A 15,025-nucleotide genomic window follows, 5' to 3' on the forward strand; every position below is an offset into this window, starting at 1 on the left:
GGAGGTGACCCGATATAGTCGTTCTGGTTTGCGATTTTCGTTATCAATTGATATTACTGTTAAAGAGATAACACATATGTTACTTTCTAACATAAGTCATCATACCGCTATTCAACACTATGTAATTGTTTATCCAAGATTTACCTATGTCTTTTACTTCAAGGATACCGGTTGCGGTTCCAAATTGCGATGTACTTCACACTGGAGGGGAACGAGTAATGATATTGTTTAGATTCAAAATTGCAACTTGTACCTCTAAACTCGAAGACCGTCGCGCCCCTAACTCACCCGTGTTCGGCGTCTTCAGCGAGTATGGCGGGTTCACCTCCTTCGCGCTCAGTTCCTGTTTGGACACGTGATTTTGTGTGCAACGACGTATATGCGTGCTTCCACGTGACGTATTTGGAAGACTAGACCGCGTTTAGTGCTAGTCTTAGCCGAGCATATTGCACGGCCTCTCATATGGACAATTACCCGTGTAGTTTACGATGAAAATTGAATATCGCGACGTATTGTCTGGTGAACATTCTGTATACGTAAATACATATCGTATTTCTAGAAGAGTAAAACGAACAATCGCGATAAGTGGATCGTAATCCAAATAACGAAAAATATGACCATCGAGTATGTAAAAGAAAATGTAAATAGACGCTCCAATTTGAGAATGCGTATGACGTCTGGAAAGTTCAAATATCACGGATTTTTGACTAATGTCAATATATAGCGTGACATTAGTTTCCATAAATAACTAGTGATGGTGGAGTGCACACCGTGAATACTTCAAACTATTTAAATATGTGAAAAGCCCAATCATACTGTGACTATTTAACTTTTCACATTTTAGCTATTTAACATTTTTTCAGTATCTAAATTGTGGCTTTAAAATCTCATAACATTATTCATATGTACAGGAGAGAACATTCCAGCATTCGGAGAGATTGAAGTATAGATGAAATCATTGAAGTATAGACGAAATCATACAGGTCTGCAGTGAATTACAGTATCCTAAAACATTAAACATTACTCAGATTATGTGGATCAAACAGTATATATTACTAGTCACCCAGAAAAAATTGCATCTCTTGGTCATAATTTAATCCTGACTGTACCGATTTCAAACGCATAATCCAAGTCGCCTCAGTACGTCTTAATTTTAATTCTCGGTTTCCACCTCTTATTGCCACTGGTATGGTTTCAATTCCAAAAAATTGTACATTTTTGTTTTGTTGCTCTTTTTGGCATGAGGCTACATGCAAAGCCACTGGATATTTAGGGTCACAATTTACAATCGCTCTTATATGTTCCATCATTCTTTCCTTCAATGGTCTAATTGTGCTTCCTACGTAATACTTGCCACATTCACATTCAATAATGTAGATTACAAATTTGGTTGTACAATTAATGTTGCTCTTGATGGTATAACATACGTCATCAGGGCCTGTGAAATTTGTTGTTCCATGTTTGGCCCATTTGCACATACTGCAGAACCCGCATTTATGAAAACCCAGACCTCGTTGTGTTAGCCAATCAGTACTCCTCATATCACGGGGTACTGTGGGACTCAACTTGTTTCTTAATGTGTTACCTCTTCTAAATGAGATTTGTGGTCTCTCTGTAATGTACTTGGTCAGTGTTTTTTCGGATTTTAATAAACTCCAATGTTTGGTTAAACTTTTTCTTAAGTCCAGATGGAGTGAGTTGAAATCCGTGACCATTCTTATGTATTCCTTATTGTCTGAATTCGGCTTCTTTCTAGTGGTGAGGGTGTCTATTCTCCTCACTCTTTTAATCCTTTTTTCAGCTTTTCTAATGGTGTTATATGTATAACCCCTTGTTAGAAATCTTTCTTTCATGCTGTCAATGCATCTCCTGAATTCACAGTCCTCACTACAGTTTCTTCTTGCCCGAATGAATTCGCCAAAGGGTATGGCGTTAATCTGGTGTGAGGGGTGTGAGCTCGAAGCATGCAAGATTGCATTGCACGCTGTCGACTTTCTGAACAATCTACTGTGCAGACAGTTGGAAGAGATATAGAACTCGATATCTAAAAATTCTATATTCGTTTTGCTCCACTTCATGGTGAAGTTGATCTTCCATGTATTGTCATTCAGGTATTTGAAGAAATTACGTAAATGCTCCTCTGAGCCGGCCCAAATGAGGATGCAGTCGTCAATATATCGACCCCAAAATATTATGGAGTCGATATATTGAGCACCCTTTGTGCCCCAAATCAGATCTGCTTCCAGTGCCCCCATGAATAGATTCGCAAACGAGGGTGATATCTTAGAGCCCATGGCTACACCTTGTTTTTGTCGGTACCAGTTCTTGTCACACATAAAATAGTTATTTTTGAGGACCAATTCTATCATTCTTGATAGCATCTCAGTATGTTTCCAGAGTGTAGCTGGCCTGTTATATAGGATTTTGTTAATGGCCTCGATACCCAGCTCTGTGTTGATGCTGGTGTAAAGTGACACCACGTCCAATGTTACTAAAAGAAAATCATCTTGCCATTCCATGTCTGCTAGTGTACTAAGGATGTGTTTTGAATCCTGTATGTAGGACGGCAAGTTTTTAACTAGCGGACCTAGATACAGATCCACGTATTCTGCTATCCTTTCCGTTGGGCCCCCTATGCCCGAAACAATAGGTCTCCCTGGTGGAAATGGGAGTTCCTTGTGAATCTTGGGTAAGGTGTATAGCCATGGATATGTGGGTCTAAAAACTTTCAAATATAGGTATTCTTCCTCGTTTAATAAACCTGATTGTTTCCATTTTAACAAATGTGAATTAATTTCTATTGTTAAGGGACCAATGGGGTTATACGTGAGGCGTTCGTAGCATATTTCATCCTGTAATTGTTGAGAAATTTCTAATTGGTAGTCTATGCGATCCATAATCACTACGTTCCCTCCCTTATCTGCCTCTCGTATGATGATAGTATTGTCGTTCATGAGTGTGTTAAGCGCTACTCTTTGTCCCTTACTGAGGTTGTCCTTATATTTAAACATTCTGTCCTTGCGTAGACGGTTCAGTTTGTCAAGATCATCTAGCACACGCTTATGAAAATTGTCTATGGCATTGCCACCAGGTAGTGTAGGAATCCATTTGGATTTGGACTTTAGTCCACTAACAATGCTGAAATCAGATTCTATATCCAACTCCTCTAGCAGTCTATCCATCTCTAGAGGAGAATCCTCCATGTCAGTCAATGATAAGAGAAGATGAGTTGCATGCACATCATTTATTGTTAAGGATTCAGTGGTGCTAGTTACAGGTGGATTAACAACCCCTCTACCCTTTTTCTCCAAACCAAAAAAATGCTTTTTAAGTTTAAGGTTCCTTATAAATTTAAATAGATCAATTTTCAATTTACAAATATCCCCCGTTGCAAACGGGTTGAAACTAAGACCTTTGCCTAAAAGGGAAACCATATCTGGAGTAAGGTTTATTTTAGAAAGGTTGATCACCTGCACATCCCTAGTATTTGCACCATCTAATTCCTGTTGGCCCCTGACCTTAGCTTCCTTCTGTAGTCCTCTGTGTTTCCGTCCCCTGCCCCTCCTGGTTTTGGATCGGATTGGTTTCTTGCTGTAGAGTATCTGTTGCCCTTCCTGATCCGTAAAACCTCTTGAAAAAAAGGTGGCATCCCTTGTCTGTCTTGGTTGTCTGATTCCCCTCCTATGGTACCTATGGAGTTGAGTGAGGAATTGCTAGATGAGACAGAGGTGGGTTCTGGACCCTGAGATTTTTTGTTCATGTTTTTAGAGCTGTTTGGAATCAGGGAATCATATTTTTTATCAAAAGTGAAGATTCGACCACAGGTGTAATCCAACTCATCCCTTCTTAGTTGCCTGGCTTTCCTATTTTTAATTTCTGATTGATGTTTTAATATGATTTCATCCAGGATGGTATAATTTTTAACAGTACTCTCTGGTCTGTTTAGATCTTTAATTTCTTGTTCAATGGTAGCTATTTCTGCTTGTAATTTAGCCCCCTTGCGTTCAGCACTAACAATTAATATCTCCATAAGGGTGATAGAATTGATAGAGAGAGATTCTTCCCATTTGATCATAAGATCGGCATCTAGGTCATCGTAGGTGGGAAAGATTTGGCCTCTAAGACCTCTAGGAACGCGTTTTAATCTCAGATATTGTTTGAGAGTCGCCCAATCCCACCATTTTGAGGTCTCCATTTTCTTTAGGCGTTCTAATTTAACAAATTTGTCTCTGAGTCCCTCAGTGCGAGGGGGATTAGTGCTGGTGGAAGCGCTTTGGGTGGACATCCCTTTTGCTAGATTTTCAAACAGCTCTTCTGCCATTTTGGTTCTATCCATATCTGTATAATATGGTGTGATCTAGCAGTGTTTATGCTAGAATTACCTCACGAGTATTATGATTGCGTGGCGGCTACCCTCAACTGAAAGCTAATAAAACAAAAGAGGTTTTTACAGTTGTAGTTGGGTGCACTGCCAGTTTGCACGCGTTCAATTATGATCATTAGGGTGTCTAAGGTGCTTCACGGCGAGTGGACAAACCTGAACCACTCTCTAGAGTAGAAAAAACTACTACTAATTACTTTGCAGATTGCCGAAGCACTCTAATGTGAGTAATAGAATTGTCCAGTTAGACTTCACAAAATTACAAACACCAATTCTGACAGAAGTAACAAGATATCCAAAAGATGAGTAAATCCTGGAGTCTTTAATGGGGATTACAGCCAGCCGACACGTGTTTCATCGCCTTCGCGATTCATCAGGGCTGAAACAAACAAATAGGTAGCGTCTAGCATATTTTGTGAGCACAAACAGTTACATACAAGGCCATAGTATCTGGCCGTTATGTCACATTCAATACAACTTCCTCCTGCAGTGGACATATAGTGAGTGTATCATTTCACACGTATTGTCTCGCTCGTGCCACCACAACACATCCGTGTCGGAATTCCGGTGTATACTACCGATTATCCATAATGACGTGCCTATATGTGATAGTGATGGTAATGGACATGTGCGGGGACGAGATCACCGTTGCATCTCTGAAAAACAAGCAATGACACATGCTCTATATTTATGGCTAAAGTGTCCTAATCGTGTACGGCTCTTGCATCATCCATGCTAGTCATTTTGTGAAAATCGTGAGAGACAAGTGTCATTTCAAAAGCATACCTAGAAGGCCGTATCGACGTCAGAAGGTCTGTATGTATTAAAGAAAAGAAAGAAAAAACCGAAAAAATCTCATCACTACCTATAATTCCGGTAATATTCAGGCAAAATGTCACCAAATGAGACTGTTAGCCACTAATTGTGCGCCAGCTTACCACTCAGCTGGTGATAATTCCGACCCAGCCGGGCCCTTGAATAATACTACTGGTAGTAGTGCGTCCAGCAGTGATCAGTATCTCTGTTTCTATAACAAAGTGAAATAATTTATGTTTTATTCAAAGTCGAAGAAAATAGTCAATTTCTGTTCACTCAGACTTCAAATGACCTTCTCACTGGAGTCCTGGTATTTACAATCCAAGATTTAATTATAAACTGATATATTAACGGGTAATTCTCTGTATTCTACTTCAACCTAAACCTATGATCCAGCGCACTATCATTATCTAGCGTAGTACGTAATACACATATATTGCTCATCCACTTACATGGGTGAAGATTCAAAACATTTGATAAAGGGCTCGGAGGTGACCCGATATAGTCGTTCTGGTTTGCGATTTTCGTTATCAATTGATATTACTGTTAAAGAGATAACACATATGTTACTTTCTAACATAAGTCATCATACCGCTATTCAACACTATGTAATTGTTTATCCAAGATTTACCTATGTCTTTTACTTCAAGGATACCGGTTGCGGTTCCAAATTGCGATGTACTTCACACTGGAGGGGAACGAGTAATGATATTGTTTAGATTCAAAATTGCAACTTGTACCTCTAAACTCGAAGACCGTCGCGCCCCTAACTCACCCGTGTTCGGCGTCTTCAGCGAGTATGGCGGGTTCACCTCCTTCGCGCTCAGTTCCTGTTTGGACACGTGATTTTGTGTGCAACGACGTATATGCGTGCTTCCACGTGACGTATTTGGAAGACTAGACCGCGTTTAGTGCTAGTCTTAGCCGAGCATATTGCACGGCCTCTCATATGGACAATTACCCGTGTAGTTTACGATGAAAATTGAATATCGCGACGTATTGTCTGGTGAACATTCTGTATACGTAAATACATATCGTATTTCTAGAAGAGTAAAACGAACAATCGCGATAAGTGGATCGTAATCCAAATAACGAAAAATATGACCATCGAGTATGTAAAAGAAAATGTAAATAGACGCTCCAATTTGAGAATGCGTATGACGTCTGGAAAGTTCAAATATCACGGATTTTTGACTAATGTCAATATATAGCGTGACATTAGTTTCCATAAATAACTAGTGATGGTGGAGTGCACACCGTGAATACTTCAAACTATTTAAATATGTGAAAAGCCCAATCATACTGTGACTATTTAACTTTTCACATTTTAGCTATTTAACATTTTTTCAGTATCTAAATTGTGGCTTTAAAATCTCATAACATTATTCATATGTACAGGAGAGAACATTCAAGCATTCGGAGAGATTGAAGTATAGATGAAATCATTGAAGTATAGACGAAATCATACAGGTCTGCAGTGAATTACAGTATCCTAAAACATTAAACATTACTCAGATTATGTGGATCAAACAGTATATATTACTAGTCACCCAGAAAAAATTGCATCTCTTGGTCATAATTTAATCCTGACTGTACCGATTTCAAACGCATAATCCAAGTCGCCTCAGTACGTCTTAATTTTAATTCTCGGTTTCCACCTCTTATTGCCACTGGTATGGTTTCAATTCCAAAAAATTGTACATTTTTGTTTTGTTGCTCTTTTTGGCATGAGGCTACATGCAAAGCCACTGGATATTTAGGGTCACAATTTACAATCGCTCTTATATGTTCCATCATTCTTTCCTTCAATGGTCTAATTGTGCTTCCTACGTAATACTTGCCACATTCACATTCAATAATGTAGATTACAAATTTGGTTGTACAATTAATGTTGCTCTTGATGGTATAACATACGTCATCAGGGCCTGTGAAATTTGTTGTTCCATGTTTGGCCCATTTGCACATACTGCAGAACCCGCATTTATGAAAACCCAGACCTCGTTGTGTTAGCCAATCAGTACTCCTCATATCACGGGGTACTGTGGGACTCAACTTGTTTCTTAATGTGTTACCTCTTCTAAATGAGATTTGTGGTCTCTCTGTAATGTACTTGGTCAGTGTTTTTTCGGATTTTAATAAACTCCAATGTTTGGTTAAACTTTTTCTTAAGTCCAGATGGAGTGAGTTGAAATCCGTGACCATTCTTATGTATTCCTTATTGTCTGAATTCGGCTTCTTTCTAGTGGTGAGTTAGGGGCGCGACGGTCTTCGAGTTTAGAGGTACAAGTTGCAATTTTGAATCTAAACAATATCATTACTCGTTCCCCTCCAGTGTGAAGTACATCGCAATTTGGAACCGCAACCGGTATCCTTGAAGTAAAAGACATAGGTAAATCTTGGATAAACAATTACATAGTGTTGAATAGCGGTATGATGACTTATGTTAGAAAGTAACATATGTGTTATCTCTTTAACAGTAATATCAATTGATAACGAAAATCGCAAACCAGAACGACTATATCGGGTCACCTCCGAGCCCTTTATCAAATGTTTTGAATCTTCACCCATGTAAGTGGATGAGCAATATATGTGTATTACGTACTACGCTAGATAATGATAGTGCGCTGGATCATAGGTTTAGGTTGAAGTAGAATACAGAGAATTACCCGTTAATATATCAGTTTATAATTAAATCTTGGATTGTAAATACCAGGACTCCAGTGAGAAGGTCATTTGAAGTCTGAGTGAACAGAAATTGACTATTTTCTTCGACTTTGAATAAAACATAAATTATTTCACTTTGTTATAGAAACAGAGATACTGATCACTGCTGGACGCACTACTACCAGTAGTATTATTCAAGGGCCCGGCTGGGTCGGAATTATCACCAGCTGAGTGGTAAGCTGGCGCACAATTAGTGGCTAACAGTCTCATTTGGTGACATTTTGCCTGAATATTACCGGAATTATAGGTAGTGATGAGATTTTTTCGGTTTTTTCTTTCTTTTCTTTAATACATACAGACCTTCTGACGTCGATACGGCCTTCTAGGTATGCTTTTGAAATGACACTTGTCTCTCACGATTTTCACAAAATGACTAGCATGGATGATGCAAGAGCCGTACACGATTAGGACACTTTAGCCATAAATATAGAGCATGTGTCATTGCTTGTTTTTCAGAGATGCAACGGTGATCTCGTCCCCGCACATGTCCATTACCATCACTATCACATATAGGCACGTCATTATGGATAATCGGTAGTATACACCGGAATTCCGACACGGATGTGTTGTGGTGGCACGAGCGAGACAATACGTGTGAAATGATACACTCACTATATGTCCACTGCAGGAGGAAGTTGTATTGAATGTGACATAACGGCCAGATACTATGGCCTTGTATGTAACTGTTTGTGCTCACAAAATATGCTAGACGCTACCTATTTGTTTGTTTCAGCCCTGATGAATCGCGAAGGCGATGAAACACGTGTCGGCTGGCTGTAATCCCCATTAAAGACTCCAGGATTTACTCATCTTTTGGATATCTTGTTACTTCTGTCAGAATTGGTGTTTGTAATTTTGTGAAGTCTAACTGGACAATTCTATTACTCACATTAGAGTGCTTCGGCAATCTGCAAAGTAATTAGTAGTAGTTTTTTCTACTCTAGAGAGTGGTTCAGGTTTGTCCACTCGCCGTGAAGCACCTTAGACACCCTAATGATCATAATTGAACGCGTGCAAACTGGCAGTGCACCCAACTACAACTGTAAAAACCTCTTTTGTTTTATTAGCTTTCAGTTGAGGGTAGCCGCCACGCAATCATAATACTCGTGAGGTAATTCTAGCATAAACACTGCTAGATCACACCATATTATACAGATATGGATAGAACCAAAATGGCAGAAGAACTGTTTGAAAATCTAGCAAAAGGGATGTCCACCCAAAGCGCTTCCACCAGCACTAATCCCCCTCGCACTGAGGGACTCAGAGACAAATTTGTTAAATTAGAACGCCTAAAGAAAATGGAGACCTCAAAATGGTGGGATTGCGCGACTCTCAAACAATATCTGAGATTAAAACGCGTTCCTAGAGGTCTTAGAGGCCAAATCTTTCCCACCTACGATGACCTAGATGCCGATCTTATGATCAAATGGGAAGAATCTCTCTCTATCAATTCTATCACCCTTATGGAGATATTAATTGTTAGTGCTGAACGCAAGGGGGCTAAATTACAAGCAGAAATAGCTACCATTGAACAAGAAATTAAAGATCTAAACAGACCAGAGAGTACTGTTAAAAATTATACCATCCTGGATGAAATCATATTAAAACATCAATCAGAAATTAAAAATAGGAAAGCCAGGCAACTAAGAAGGGATGAGTTGGATTACACCTGTGGTCGAATCTTCACTTTTGATAAAAAATATGATTCCCTGATTCCAAACAGCTCTAAAAACATGAACAAAAAATCTCAGGGTCCAGAACCCACCTCTGTCTCATCTAGCAATTCCTCACTCAACTCCATAGGTACCATAGGAGGGGAATCAGACAACCAAGACAGACAAGGGATGCCACCTTTTTTTCAAGAGGTTTTACGGATCAGGAAGGGCAACAGATACTCTACAGCAAGAAACCAATCCGATCCAAAACCAGGAGGGGCAGGGGACGGAAACACAGAGGACTACAGAAGGAAGCTAAGGTCAGGGGCCAACAGGAATTAGATGGTGCAAATACTAGGGATGTGCAGGTGATCAACCTTTCTAAAATAAACCTTACTCCAGATATGGTTTCCCTTTTAGGCAAAGGTCTTAGTTTCAACCCGTTTGCAACGGGGGATATTTGTAAATTGAAAATTGATCTGTTTAAATTTATAAGGAACCTTAAACTTAAAAAGCATTTTTTTGGTTTGGAGAAAAAGGGTAGAGGGGTTGTTAATCCACCTGTAACTAGCACCACTGAATCCTTAACAATAAATGATGTGCATGCAACTCATCTTCTCTTATCATTGACTGACATGGAGGATTCTCCTCTAGAGATGGATAGACTGCTAGAGGAGTTGGATATAGAATCTGATTTCAGCATTGTTAGTGGACTAAAGTCCAAATCCAAATGGATTCCTACACTACCTGGTGGCAATGCCATAGACAATTTTCATAAGCGTGTGCTAGATGATCTTGACAAACTGAACCGTCTACGCAAGGACAGAATGTTTAAATATAAGGACAACCTCAGTAAGGGACAAAGAGTAGCGCTTAACACACTCATGAACGACAATACTATCATCATACGAGAGGCAGATAAGGGAGGGAACGTAGTGATTATGGATCGCATAGACTACCAATTAGAAATTTCTCAACAATTACAGGATGAAATATGCTACGAACGCCTCACGTATAACCCCATTGGTCCCTTAACAATAGAAATTAATTCACATTTGTTAAAATGGAAACAATCAGGTTTATTAAACGAGGAAGAATACCTATATTTGAAAGTTTTTAGACCCACATATCCATGGCTATACACCTTACCCAAGATTCACAAGGAACTCCCATTTCCACCAGGGAGACCTATTGTTTCGGGCATAGGGGGCCCAACGGAAAGGATAGCAGAATACATGGATCTGTATCTAGGTCCGCTAGTTAAAAACTTGCCGTCCTACATACAGGATTCAAAACACATCCTTAGTACACTAGCAGACATGGAATGGCAAGATGATTTTCTTTTAGTAACATTGGACGTGGTGTCACTTTACACCAGCATCAACACAGAGCTGGGTATCGAGGCCATTAACAAAATCCTATATAACAGACCAGCTACACTCTGGAAACATACTGAGATGCTATCAAGAATGATAGAATTGGTCCTCAAAAATAACTATTTTATGTGTGACAAGAACTGGTACCGACAAAAACAAGGTGTAGCCATGGGCTCTAAGATATCACCCTCGTTTGCGAATCTATTCATGGGGGCACTGGAAGCAGATCTGATTTGGGGCACAAAGGGTGCTCAATATATCGACTCCATAATATTTTGGGGTCGATATATTGACGACTGCATCCTCATTTGGGCCGGCTCAGAGGAGCATTTACGTAATTTCTTCAAATACCTGAATGACAATACATGGAAGATCAACTTCACCATGAAGTGGAGCAAAACGAATATAGAATTCTTAGATATCGAGTTCTATATCTCTTCCAACTGTCTGCACAGTAGATTGTTCAGAAAGTCGACAGCGTGCAATGCAATCTTGCATGCTTCGAGCTCACACCCCTCACACCAGATTAACGCCATACCCTTTGGCGAATTCATTCGGGCAAGAAGAAACTGTAGTGAGGACTGTGAATTCAGGAGATGCATTGACAGCATGAAAGAAAGATTTCTAACAAGGGGTTATACATATAACACCATTAGAAAAGCTGAAAAAAGGATTAAAAGAGTGAGGAGAATAGACACCCTCACCACTAGAAAGAAGCCGAATTCAGACAATAAGGAATACATAAGAATGGTCACGGATTTCAACTCACTCCATCTGGACTTAAGAAAAAGTTTAACCAAACATTGGAGTTTATTAAAATCCGAAAAAACACTGACCAAGTACATTACAGAGAGACCACAAATCTCATTTAGAAGAGGTAACACATTAAGAAACAAGTTGAGTCCCACAGTACCCCGTGATATGAGGAGTACTGATTGGCTAACACAACGAGGTCTGGGTTTTCATAAATGCGGGTTCTGCAGTATGTGCAAATGGGCCAAACATGGAACAACAAATTTCACAGGCCCTGATGACGTATGTTATACCATCAAGAGCAACATTAATTGTACAACCAAATTTGTAATCTACATTATTGAATGTGAATGTGGCAAGTATTACGTAGGAAGCACAATTAGACCATTGAAGGAAAGAATGATGGAACATATAAGAGCGATTGTAAATTGTGACCCTAAATATCCAGTGGCTTTGCATGTAGCCTCATGCCAAAAAGAGCAACAAAACAAAAATGTACAATTTTTTGGAATTGAAACCATACCAGTGGCAATAAGAGGTGGAAACCGAGAATTAAAATTAAGACGTACTGAGGCGACTTGGATTATGCGTTTGAAATCGGTACAGTCAGGATTAAATTATGACCAAGAGATGCAACTTTTTTCTGGGTGACTAGTAATATATACTGTTTGATCCACATAATCTGAGTAATGTTTAATGTTTTAGGATACTGTAATTCACTGCAGACCTGTATGATTTCGTCTATACTTCAATGATTTCATCTATACTTCAATCTCTCCGAATGCTGGAATGTTCTCTCCTGTACATATGAATAATGTTATGAGATTTTAAAGCCACAATTTAGATACTGAAAAAATGTTAAATAGCTAAAATGTGAAAAGTTAAATAGTCACAGTATGATTGGGCTTTTCACATATTTAAATAGTTTGAAGTATTCACGGTGTGCACTCCACCATCACTAGTTATTTATGGAAACTAATGTCACGCTATATATTGACATTAGTCAAAAATCCGTGATATTTGAACTTTCCAGACGTCATACGCATTCTCAAATTGGAGCGTCTATTTACATTTTCTTTTACATACTCGATGGTCATATTTTTCGTTATTTGGATTACGATCCACTTATCGCGATTGTTCGTTTTACTCTTCTAGAAATACGATATGTATTTACGTATACAGAATGTTCACCAGACAATACGTCGCGATATTCAATTTTCATCGTAAACTACACGGGTAATTGTCCATATGAGAGGCCGTGCAATATGCTCGGCTAAGACTAGCACTAAACGCGGTCTAGTCTTCCAAATACGTCACGTGGAAGCACGCATATACGTCGTTGCACACAAAATCACGTGTCCAAACAGGAACTGAGCGCGAAGGAGGTGAACCCGCCATACTCGCTGAAGACGCCGAACACGGGTGAGTTAGGGGCGCGACGGTCTTCGAGTTTAGAGGTACAAGTTGCAATTTTGAATCTAAACAATATCATTACTCGTTCCCCTCCAGTGTGAAGTACATCGCAATTTGGAACCGCAACCGGTATCCTTGAAGTAAAAGACATAGGTAAATCTTGGATAAACAATTACATAGTGTTGAATAGCGGTATGATGACTTATGTTAGAAAGTAACATATGTGTTATCTCTTTAACAGTAATATCAATTGATAACGAAAATCGCAAACCAGAACGACTATATCGGGTCACCTCCGAGCCCTTTATCAAATGTTTTGAATCTTCACCCATGTAAGTGGATGAGCAATATATGTGTATTACGTACTACGCTAGATAATGATAGTGCGCTGGATCATAGGTTTAGGTTGAAGTAGAATACAGAGAATTACCCGTTAATATATCAGTTTATAATTAAATCTTGGATTGTAAATACCAGGACTCCAGTGAGAAGGTCATTTGAAGTCTGAGTGAACAGAAATTGACTATTTTCTTCGACTTTGAATAAAACATAAATTATTTCACTTTGTTATAGAAACAGAGATACTGATCACTGCTGGACGCACTACTACCAGTAGTATTATTCAAGGGCCCGGCTGGGTCGGAATTATCACCAGCTGAGTGGTAAGCTGGCGCACAATTAGTGGCTAACAGTCTCATTTGGTGACATTTTGCCTGAATATTACCGGAATTATAGGTAGTGATGAGATTTTTTCGGTTTTTTCTTTCTTTTCTTTAATACATACAGACCTTCTGACGTCGATACGGCCTTCTAGGTATGCTTTTGAAATGACACTTGTCTCTCACGATTTTCACAAAATGACTAGCATGGATGATGCAAGAGCCGTACACGATTAGGACACTTTAGCCATAAATATAGAGCATGTGTCATTGCTTGTTTTTCAGAGATGCAACGGTGATCTCGTCCCCGCACATGTCCATTACCATCACTATCACATATAGGCACGTCATTATGGATAATCGGTAGTATACACCGGAATTCCGACACGGATGTGTTGTGGTGGCACGAGCGTGACAATACGTGTGAAATGATACACTCACTATATGTCCACTGCAGGAGGAAGTTGTATTGAATGTGACATAACGGCCAGATACTATGGCCTTGTATGTAACTGTTTGTGCTCACAAAATATGCTAGACGCTACCTATTTGTTTGTTTCAGCCCTGATGAATCGCGAAGGCGATGAAACACGTGTCGGCTGGCTGTAATCCCCATTAAAGACTCCAGGATTTACTCATCTTTTGGATATCTTGTTACTTCTGTCAGAATTGGTGTTTGTAATTTTGTGAAGTCTAACTGGACAATTCTATTACTCACATTAGAGTGCTTCGGCAATCTGCAAAATGCTTAACTTACATCGCCTCTGAAATAAGCCTTGACTGCTCGCACCATGCCGCCTAGAGGGTGAGCAGGGGTTATTTTGAGAGAGTAATTCCCTTGCCCTGACTAGAGGAGAGGGTCCCTGCTTGTCACAAGTACCTACCTGTGCCAACTAGAGACCCCCAATTCTAACAGCTGGATCATGGCAATGCCCTTTTGGCATCCATAAACGAAGAGCACCTAACACAATTTCAGGTCCTTCAAAACACGACGGTCAGATTAGTATTAAATCTACCACCCCGTTCCCCCTTGGTACCAAGTTTGAAAACCCTTCATTGGCTCCCAATCAGAAAATGTTTCACATTCAAGATTAATTGTCTAATGTACAAAACCCACAGTGGACACAGCCCCCCTTATCTTGCCAATAAACTGAAAAGGTATCAGCCCTCCAGAACCCTCCGATCCGCTAATAAACATCTTCTAATTTCCCCAAAAATCCGCACCGCCAGGAACGGCGGAAGATCTTT

Source organism: Lissotriton helveticus, chromosome 6, assembly GCF_964261635.1.
Source record: "Lissotriton helveticus chromosome 6, aLisHel1.1, whole genome shotgun sequence".
NCBI classification, from domain to species: domain Eukaryota; kingdom Metazoa; phylum Chordata; class Amphibia; order Caudata; family Salamandridae; genus Lissotriton; species Lissotriton helveticus.